Source organism: Cucurbita maxima, unplaced genomic scaffold, assembly GCF_002738345.1.
Source record: "Cucurbita maxima cultivar Rimu unplaced genomic scaffold, Cmax_1.0 Cma_Scf00040, whole genome shotgun sequence".
Taxonomy (NCBI): Eukaryota; Viridiplantae; Streptophyta; class Magnoliopsida; order Cucurbitales; family Cucurbitaceae; genus Cucurbita; species Cucurbita maxima.
This window is the reverse complement of record NW_019272056.1, coordinates 102,501-113,065: the sequence shown is the minus strand read 5'-3', so window position 1 is coordinate 113,065 and position 10,565 is coordinate 102,501. Positions and strand designations below refer to the sequence as shown.

At 42.3% G+C, this 10,565-nt stretch overlaps 3 pseudogenes; 2 read left to right on the top strand and 1 right to left on the bottom strand.

Annotated features, from left to right (window-relative positions):
- Positions 1 to 10,565, top strand: part of LOC111469380 — a 70,228-nt pseudogene that overhangs the window by 55,123 nt on the left and 4,540 nt on the right.
- On the top strand, positions 2,165 to 9,995 carry LOC111469577 (annotated as a pseudogene).
- LOC111469452 overlaps positions 9,582 to 10,565 on the bottom strand; it is a 1,049-nt pseudogene continuing 65 nt past the window's right edge.

Here is a 10,565-nt window from a genome sequence, read left to right as displayed (position 1 = left end):
TATTAATCAAGGACTGTGACAACTAAAGATTAATTAAATTAGTTGCTGCTTTACAGTAGAGTAAGTAAATGAACTCTGGAACCGTAACTGAACCTATACAGTCTTTGTTTGATTGAAGGTAGAGTAAATCCTCAAGATTCATTCTTGTTTACGAACTTCACTCCTTCACGGATAGATAGATAGATATGACCTTCCTTTGCCGAGCTAGCTTTAGCTTTCTTTGACTAGTCCTTCCTCAACCTCTTAAACCTTTTCTTGACAGAAAGAGATGGTTCCATGTGCTCTGATTCATTCAACAAAGTAAACAAGGTAAGGTAATCAAGGATATTCTATTCATTTACTCGATCTCCCTGATAGAACTGTAGTAAACGAGGCTTAACTCACTCCTTTTCTTTAACTCTTTCTTTTGGTAATACAGAATAGGTGTTGAACTCTTCTTCTTTAACTAACTAATTGACTCTTCTCCTGTAAAGAAAGACTGACTAAAGATTCGTTATCCTTCACGGGCGGGAGGAACCTCTACTCTCGAGTTGCTTTGCTGCTGTACCTATTCCGGAACAGTAAACACTCAATAACGGAATGAATAACCTCTCCTTCGCAGCCCTTCGGCTCTAACTCACTCTAAACAGCTTGCTGGCTTCTTTACGATTCATTCCTTCTTAACGGTTCCCCTTTCTTTGATTGACTCTATTAGTCCCGTCAGTTGTTCTTTCATTCACTCTTTCTTTTACTCTACTGTAAAGACTCAAGGAAAAGAGGAGGATCGGTTCGTTCCTGAACTACTAAATCCGATGTAACTCGGTAATTCTCGGAAGTCAAGAAACAAGAGAGAGAAAGAAACCCTGATTCTTCTTTCTTCCCCTTAACTGAATGACTTCTCCAACACTCTGTAATCTGTAAATAGATAGTATTCCCCTGACCTGAACTGAATCACTACTGAAGGAACCTTCTTTCATTCACTCAACCACTCTGTAAATAGATAGTATTCCCTTTCACTCACCTTTAATGATCCTTCGGCAGGAAGTCAAGCCTAAGAAACTGACACCCTTTGATTGACTGAACTTCACTCTTGTACTCTCTATCTCTGGTAAAGCAGCTAATTAATTGACTTTACTCGCCGACTGAAGGGGAAGGGTTGGTTTCACTACTTCTTTCTCCGTTCTTGTTGTTTGATATTCTCTTTGCTTTCAATCCTGAACTCCTTATGACTGAGAGTGAACTAACTTCTCTTTCTCTTCTAACTAACTACTGTACTAAGACTTCCTATTCCTATTCCTCCTGTAGGATGATTCTTGACTTCACTCTTTTACTCGACAGTAAACAAAGGGATGTAAGAGAATGCTGCGGCTGAACCTGATACTCTCTTCTATTCTATTCTTTGCACTCAGTAATAAATAGGTTAAAGCATGTTACTTTACGGTCTCACCGCTTCGCTCCTTCTTTTCGTGAAGAATAAAGATTAATGGATTGAACGAGGTAAGGTAAACACAGGCCGATTCCCCTATTATTTATTCACAGTAAGTAAGTAAGTAAACAAAGACAGACTCAACCTTAACAAATCTTTCACCTGCCCCTCTCTTATTCTATTCCCTCACCTGACCGGAAGGAGGTAAAGTCAAGCTATTTGAAGAAGAACCTGAACCCGATTGAACCTATAAGGAAGGGATATTCAATTAATTAGCAGTAGCAGCTTTGAAAGACTGAACCTTAACCGACTATCCGTACAGTCTTTGTTTGAAAGAAGGGAGAGGAAAGAAAAGAGACCGAGTGAAAGAGTGAAAGAATAACTCACAAGAACATCTAGTAATAGAGGGGCAGCCGGAGCTCTCCTGTCAAGCTGCTAATTCATTCACTCTCCATTCACCTGTCGGTTTCACCCATTGCCTGAACTGTAAAGGAGAAGGAATCTTTCGGCCCTTGCTTACTGTTCCGGAGAATGAATGTTTTATTTTCTTCTTCAATCAATTATCTTCTCTTGTATGTAAAGCTGCTAATTCATAAGGAGTTGAGTCTCATTAAGCTTGTCTTTCTTTCATCTCTTTCCTTCCTGTTCCGGATTGAACTGGAAAGCAGCTAATGAATTTACTCTACCTTCAAAGACTTCCAACTCTAATTCTTGTTGAGTCTTTAATTACAGAGAGTTCCGGATCAAGAATCTATAGGGGAATAGAGGTGAGTTCAGTATCAGTAGTTCAGTTCGTAAACTCTTGAGTCTTTGTTTAAGAAGTAGAATTCAGCCTCAAATCCCGGGAAAGTCAGGATAATGGATAAGGTGACAGTAGAGTCAATTCAGTAGCTAAGGGAATATCAGAAAGAAAAGGGAGAAGACGAGGCAATGGAATTCCTTTACCTTGTGAAAGAAGCGAGAGGAGCGAAGCAAGCAGTGAGACAAGGAACCGGGGCGAGGAGTTCAGCCTCGAACAAGAATAAATAGGAAAAGGAGTTCACTCTCCATTAATCTTTGCTTCTTCTTTTACAGTGAAGGTAGAGTAAGTAAATGAATTAGTAGCTTTACCTCACTCAATAAATAAGACAAGGGCATATCGGAGAAGAAAAGGTTATTACGGAGCTTGGGGAGAGGAAAAGGAAGAGAATCCATCCTCCTGTTTACCGAGTGAAAGAATAAATAGTCAAAGGGGAAGGTTCAGAGAAAGAATGAATCTTGAGTAGATAGAGTCTTTCCTTTCTTACAGTTGAGTAAAAGAGTGAAAGAAGGAAAAGGTGAAGGAGTAAGTGAGGGAGGATATCAGTTAAAGAATGAATCTTGAGTCTTGACTTCCTTAAGAACGAAAGAAGGTGAATGAGTTTACAGGATTGAATATGAATTGACTCTACTGGAAAGGATAGGGGAGAGAGCTGCAAGGAATTGACTCGAATGACTAAGGAAGGAGTATTTATCCTTTTCTTTTACCTTGTTCCATCTGTCGAATGAATAAGGAGGATTGACTTCAGAATTACCGAGTGAAAGAAAAGAGACCCATAAGGATAGGTTCCATCAGGTTCGTTCAGTAGTTCAGGAATAGGAATAGAAAAAGAATAAATAGGTGAGAAGGGGAATTAATCTTGTTGAGTTGAGTCTTGAAAAGCTGCTAATTGATTCTAGAACTGGAAAGGATAGGTAGGTTCCGGTTCAGGCAATGGAAAGACCGAGTTGGAGGGAGAGGCGAATGAGCGAAGCAATGAGTAAGTAGCTCGAGGAGTGAAAGAAGGGACAGGTTCCAGCAAATCTGTCTTTCTCTTCGGTTACAGTGTTTGAATCAATAGGGCCAGGTTCCCGATCATTCATCTCTTTTCTTACAGTTTACATCCGGTAATAGAGTAGAAGAAACGGTTCTGGTTCAGTAGTAGTTCAGTCTCATTCTTGTTGAGTTGAGTGTTTACAGTTCAGGGGAAGGATCAGAGAAAGAAATAGAGGTTCAGGTTTAAGGTTGAGGCTTTCTCTTTCCGGTTTCACTATCTCTTTTCAAACACTTGGTAAATAGGGTAGGGTCATATAGGTTCCGGTTCAAGTTTATTAATAGGAGAAAGTAGCTCTTTTTCGCTTGAGTCTTTGGTTACAGTGAAAGATTGAATGAAAGAATAAATAGGAGGAGCCGGAGGGAAGGATCATTCTTTTCTAAAGGGTTACGGAGGAAGGGACAGACAGGAGAGAATATGCTCGGACAGGGGAAGGAGGTTACAGTGAAAGAAGGCAATAAATAGAGTATAAGGTGAGTGAAGTAGTTCAATCAGGTTCAGAAGTAAGTAATAGTCCAGGCAATGAGATAAGATGATCGATCCGTCCGCTGCTTTACCTTGTTCAATCAGGTGAATGAGCTTGACCTTGAATCTAGGCCCTATTTACCAAGTTCAATCAGGGAATAAAACAAAGAAAGCTAGCTCGCTCGGCAAGGGAAGGTCATATCGCGGTGAGGGGGAAGTAGTTCAAGCAAGAAGGAAGAAGTAGTTCAAGCAAGAAGGAAAAGGTTTAAGGGAGAGGATCATTAATCAAAGGTGTAGGAGTTCTGTCTCATTCATCTTTCTTTCGTATTTCTCTTTTTCTTTTAACCTTGTTCAACCTGGTCAGGTCATATGGGTGAAGTAGCTCAGCGAATAGGGCTTCCGGTTACGTATAGAAGCTGATAGTTTAGGAGGGTCAGTCTCATTAATGATTCTTCTTTTCTTCCTGTTCAGTAGCTAATTCATTTAGTCAAACACAGACAGTAGAGGATAGGTTCAATCAGGTGAATGGAGAGTCCATTCTTCATTAGCTGCTTGACCGAGTTCACATCCTACAGCCGCTTTACCGAGGTTACTGTTCAAGAATAAATAGGTGAAAGAATAAATAAATATAAATAGGTTATTGAGTGAATGAAGGAGTAAAGAACCAAGCAGTGAGAGAGAGAGAGAGACTCGAACGAAGGAAGAGGATTTCATTGACTCAACTGGAAAGGAGCGAAGCCACCTTGTTTACAGTTAAAGAAGGATTGAAGGAGGGAGAGAAGCTAAGCTGCTTTACCGAGTGAAAGAGTGAAATGACCCAAAACATAGGGGGAGGCGAACAATGTTCAAGAAGAAATAGGTGTAGGTTCAGGATTGAATGAATTTACGACTGTCAAGTCTCATTCATCTCTTTTCTTTTACCGACAGTAAAGGGTCAGGAGTTAAGTCGAATGAATCTTGTCCGAGTCTTCTTCTCCCCTACCTGAATTTATTCAAACACGGTAAACTCGGCTATTAAAAGGTTCCGGATTGAATGAATAAGGGAAATAGGTTCAGGGAAGGTCATAGAGGTTCAGTCTCATTAATCTTTCATTGTTCAATCACAATCAGGTAACAGGGAATAGAGTATAAGGTGTAGGTTCAGGGGAAGGTTCCGTCATTCATTTACTCTTCTGTTCCGGATCATACATAATAGCTTTAGAGTGAAAGGTTCACAATCACTTCCTGTTCAGTCTCATTCATTTGATAAAGGTAAAGGAGAGAGAGGGAAAGGATTTAATCTGAATTGACACTCTCCTGTCAAGGTTAAGGTTAAGGTTCAGTCTCATTCTTCTTTCGTCTTGAAAAGCAGCTAATTCATTTCTTCTTGAACTGTAAACAAGGATAGATAGTCAAAGGGTTTCGGTTCTGGTTCAGGTTCCTTCTTTCATTCATTTCCTCTCCTGTAAAGTGAAGGGAAGGGAAGGTCATAGAGGTTCCGGTCAGGGAATAAAGGTTCAGGGGCATCAGCGACCAGAAGGGGTTTCTTCCATCTGGTGGAGAAGTGGCTATTAAAATGAGAGGTCCAATGGAATGCGTGCGCAATCCTTTCGTTTGAAAGAATGCTGGGTTGTTTACGGCACAAGAACTTGGTTCAGCTTCAAGGATGGTGCTGTTCAGATACTGAGTGAGTCCTGGTTTCTTATTACTTACCCAATGGAAGCCTCAGCAATATTCTCCACAGAAACTCCAATTCGACGAGAGTCCTGTCATGGAAGCAAAGATTGAATATCGTTTTGGGGGTTGCTTCCGCTCTGACTTATCTGAATGAAGAATGTGAGAGGCAAATAATTCAAAGAAATGTTCAGACTTGCAATATATTGCTTGATGCAGAGTTCAATGCTAAGCTTGGGGATTGGGGTCTGTCAGAAGTTTAGTCACACTGTTCGAATACAAGAGAAGCTACTATACCGGCAGGCAGGAACAATGGGATATCCTGCACCTGAGTATCTTTATTCGGGTATTCCCACTGAGAAGACAGATGTTTACAGCTTTGGTGTAGTAGTGGTAGAGGTGGCAACGGGTAGAAGGCCTCTTGATTATAATGGAATTGTGGTTGTTGACTGGGTCTGGTACCTGTGGAAAAAGGGGAAACTAATTGAGGTGATTTGTGTTGATGGGGAAGTTTGAAGGGGTGGAAATGGAAAGGATGCTGATGATGGGACTTTCTTGTGTGCACCCAGACAAAAAAGGTGAGCGCCGGTGAAGGAAGCTGCAAGGATGATTAGAGATAGAAGCACCACTGTTGCCGGTGAGTAAACCAAGAGTGGGCATTTGACCTCTTTTACCTGTGAATCTGAAGAAATAGTGAATCTCGGTGGAGATCGTCCCAGTCTTGATGATGCACTGTATATGACCCAACCCAATTTATCTAAGACTTGCTCAGGAAAGGCCACACACATTAACATTACTTCAAATGGTTTTCAGTATGGGGTCTTTGTTGCAGTTGGTATCAGACATGGTTGAAGCTTGTTAACCAAGACCAGTCTTCCATTTTTGATATCGGTGGAATTACACCTTTCAACAAACCTCAACGAAGAAGTTGTGTTTCCTTTAATATAGTTTTTGATAACTATTCCTCTGTAATGCCCGAAAATGAAGAGGAGATTGCTCTTATCATTCATTCTCATTTTGACCGTTATGCACTTATTTCTGCTTCTTTACTTGTTGTATCATTTTTATACAGTCTCCTTATTGTTAAGACTCTTTTTGATTGAATAGTGTGAAACTGTATTAACGCTCACACCCCTACCAGTGCCTGAGCCCTTGGGGTGGAGTCGAGCTAGCCCAGATATAGTCTTTCAGTTCCTTTCTGATAAACCTGACTACTCATAACGAAAAAGATCTCGATTTATTTACAGACAGATATCGTGTGTACTGATTGACCAGATGCGACCGATACCTGTTGACAGATGACAGACAGAAGAGCGGGAAGTAGCATATCTTGAAAGAAAGAAAATGATGTTTGTTACTTACAAGCAAGGTATTCGCCCCCCCTTGAATAAAAGAAGGGAAGCAGTATTGATTGTATTGACGGATTGAGGAGTCATGCTTTACCAATTTCCAATACAGTTGATCCTGTGTAATTTGAGCATAAAAAGCTGATCTTTCTTTAGCACCTCTTTAGCACCTAGTCATGCATGCTGGCTGACCGAAGCACCTGTACTTCAATCGATTAACCAAGCACGGGAGATATTCGCTAAAAAGATAACCGGGATATTGAATGAATAAAAGGAAGGGTCGTAGACAGATGAGCCTTTGCGACCGTTTACAAGAGTGAATACCGAAAGAAAGAGACAATTCCAGATGCCCTCAGACAGATGCCACTAAACAAGTAAAGGAGAACGGACAGTTTTCGTGGATCGGGAAGACCAACTCTCATTCAAGGAAGCGGACCGTTGACGACAGCAGGCCGGGAAGGACAGAGACTACTAAAAAAGGCGAAACTCACATGTTTTTAGAGGTTGACCCATCCGACCCCTGAAACTCGCAATTTAGCAAAGAAAACCATTCCGTACCTTTTTCTCATGTCGATACCAGCTACAGATCAGATATGACCGGTTGAAGAAAGAAGAAAAGAGAAATGAACGATTAAGCGAGACTTTGCCTTAGAGACCCATGAAATGGAAGTTTGATTAGACAAAAGGTCTTTGAAGACCTCTTCAGCTTCCACGCTTATTATTGCTATCACCTCAACTTAGACCTGCTTACTTAGAATGAAGATAAATAATGAAAGGCTTTACACAAGACCCTTACACAGGCCAGAGAGAGAGCCTTCGCTTACCTGCTTAACCGTGGCCTCCTATCGTATCTATATCCCCTTTCTTTCCTTCAGTTACATCAAGTCTCAGTTCCGCTTCCAACTACCGATGGGAGAAGGCTTGGACGTATAGCAAGAAAGAATCTGAGGTATGGCATACGGGATATATGAAATGAAAGGCTGGAAACAGAGCTGGAGATGAGCGCTAGCCAATGGTTAATACTGAAGAAAGCACCTTAGCAATTACCAGTAATGCCCCTATCGACCTCAGTCTTGTTTTTTGCTAACTTGAGTAACGAACACTATCTCATTAAAGGCCGAATATCCATATATATCTTTATGGAAGAGAGTCGGCCCACTTTTAGCCGTTCCAGCAATTATGCCCGTTTTAGCCCTACCGTCCACCCCTATATAATGGAAAGGGGTACTTTTGAGAGCTGATGTGTAACGGATCAAAGCGACCGTTAGTCGGGCTGATCTGTGATTGGTCAAGGCGAGCGAGAGGACACATACCTCCTCCATATTCCTTAAATGGGCAAGACTCGGATACTGCATGCGAGAAGTATAAGAGTTTACAGTTCAATGAAAGAAGAAATAGGTGAAAGAAGGGAATGAGAAAGAATCAATAGGTGAAAGAATAAATGGGTTTCGGTTCCGTAGCTTGACCTTCTATCCGGACGCTTGACTTACCTTGTTCAAGAGTGAAAGAAGGAAAAGAATAAATAGGTTCAGTAGTGATTGAGCTCAGCAGTGAGACCGACAGGTGAAGGATTGAATGAATAAGGTAAATAGGGTCAGGTCATAGAGGTTCCGGTTCAGGAGAGAAGCCGAGGTTCAGGAAAGAGCTACTTTTCTTTTCTTTTACCTCCTTCAATCCAGGTCAAAGCCTCAAAGTCAAAAGCAGGAATCCGAGAAAACAAGACCCCTACGTCTTTCTTGTAAACTAATTATTCGATCTGTAGATCCCAGCAAGGCTGCCACATCACTAAACCACCCAGGGATGTCTCTTGCAAAGAAGAATTCGTAGAGATTTTTCCAGAACCCCAGTCCAGCCTACCCGACTGATATAATCTAGAATCCACTCTCTGCCTTTACTTAACTTAGTAGTAGGCGAATAGTGACCCTATTTGTATGCGCATTCACAGGGCACGTTCCAAGATCTCCCGCAACGAGAACCTAAGACATGGTGGATTGATAGTAAGTTGAAAGAATAAATGGATCGATCATAGGTTGGTTGAATATTGAGTGTAGCTTAGGCTACGTCTTCTGTTTACGCGCTACTAAGCCGGCACACAGGATCTTAGACGGGTTTCGTCCCCTTTCGGGAACACCTTCTTACTAGCTAGTACGGTAAAAGCCTGATGCAAATAGACCGAAAAAAGAAGAGTTCTTTATAGATGAGTTGTAGTCGATTCGCCCGTTATGGCTCGTCTCGCGCTTAGTCACTCGCGGGATTCGGATAGGGGGAAGTCTTTTCTGAAAAAACTCGCAGTTCTACCCCTAATATATATGATTGATTTTTGAGATACTAACTCTTTGGTTGGATCGGACAGGGAACTTCTATAAAGATCTTTCCACTCATTCATCATACTCAAAGTCGAAGTCACGGCCGGCATGGGGGGCTCGGAAAAAGAACGAGAATCGGTGTCGTGGTGGTACTACGAGATGGCGATTTCTTGTAGTATAGAAGAATAGATCCGCAGACCTATTGATTGACCATAGATGCGACCGCTATCTAAGAGAATCGAAGTAGTTCTTCTATCGTTCAAGGGCAAGGGGAAAAGATGTAGCGGCTTGCCTAGATCTCGTATTTCCCACGTAGTCCGTCGGTCAAACCAAGGATTCTCTGATCAAAGTAATATAGAGATTCTTTTTCTTTTTCTGGTATGTAGGCGAGCTAGGAGCGCATCAATCGGGTCGAAAACTCAGATAGGATCATCATCATGGCCCTTTTCTTCTTTCTTTTGTTTGTGTCCGGCTTTATTAGTGAAAAAGAGGTGTGTGTGTGTGTTTTTTAAGGCTTATCCGGGGGCTGCTGCTCTGGGGCATCCAATTCCTCTTCTTTCTTTTCCTGAGGATCTCACATCGAGAGCTGCTTCTTCTTGTTCAGGGTCAGATCTTCCTCAGATTCCGAGAAATCGGTCAGGGGGCTACCCTCTTCTCGTCTCACAATTCCATTGCCTCTCCTCACCTCTCGAGATATATATATATAAACTCTTCCCCAGAGGAGAGCGGAAGCTCCAGGATGAGTATGTCCTGCCTGGATTCCCGAATTCATTCTCGTCCTGATCCACCATGGAATTTTCTCAATCTACAAAAACATTGATGGAGAGGAAAGAAAAGATAAAAGATTATGGACCGGAGAGGAACGAAGCTGCTTTACCGATAGGGAGAGGGCTCGTAATGATCTTCTCAAAGATCACAAGGTGCTGGGGTGGATCCATAGGTTTTTGTGAAAGGGATGCCCCGTATCTGAGATGTGGCTTGCTGAAAAGAAAAAGCGAATTCCTCTATTTGATGTCGATTCATTTACACTTCCATTCTTTGTAGAGGAAGGCTAACTGCTTGCTGGCTGGGAGCTGTATGAGCGGTAACGTCCACGTACGGCTCTGTGAGAAGGGCGGTGGACAGAAATGGCCTTGTTGTACCTCACTCTCGTCTTCAATGGGGTCTGCTCTTTTTTTTTTGGGAGAGTATGCCAATATGATCTTAATGAGGTGCGGGGCTTTGCATCTGAGATTCGTTGGGCTTCCCTCTTCTGGGGCCTGCGTCCCGGCGTTTTTGTGCAATAAACCCCTCCGGCCGAAGACTAGTGGTAGGTGGTCCCGCGGAGCTTTCGGAGAAGGGTAGCCTAGTGTGTAAGCACAGCAATGAACCGCGGCGAACCCTCAGACGACCTATCTAAGATTAGGGGGGAGATCCTCAGTAGTGGTGCCCCTTTCACTCTTCCACGGACTGATACATGTACCGAATGCTCATACGGGAAAGTTGACTCCTGGGTCTGGAACCTGGGGGGTTGCTCCGAGAAATCTCCTTTCTTTCTCGTCCACTCAGGGGGGTGCGG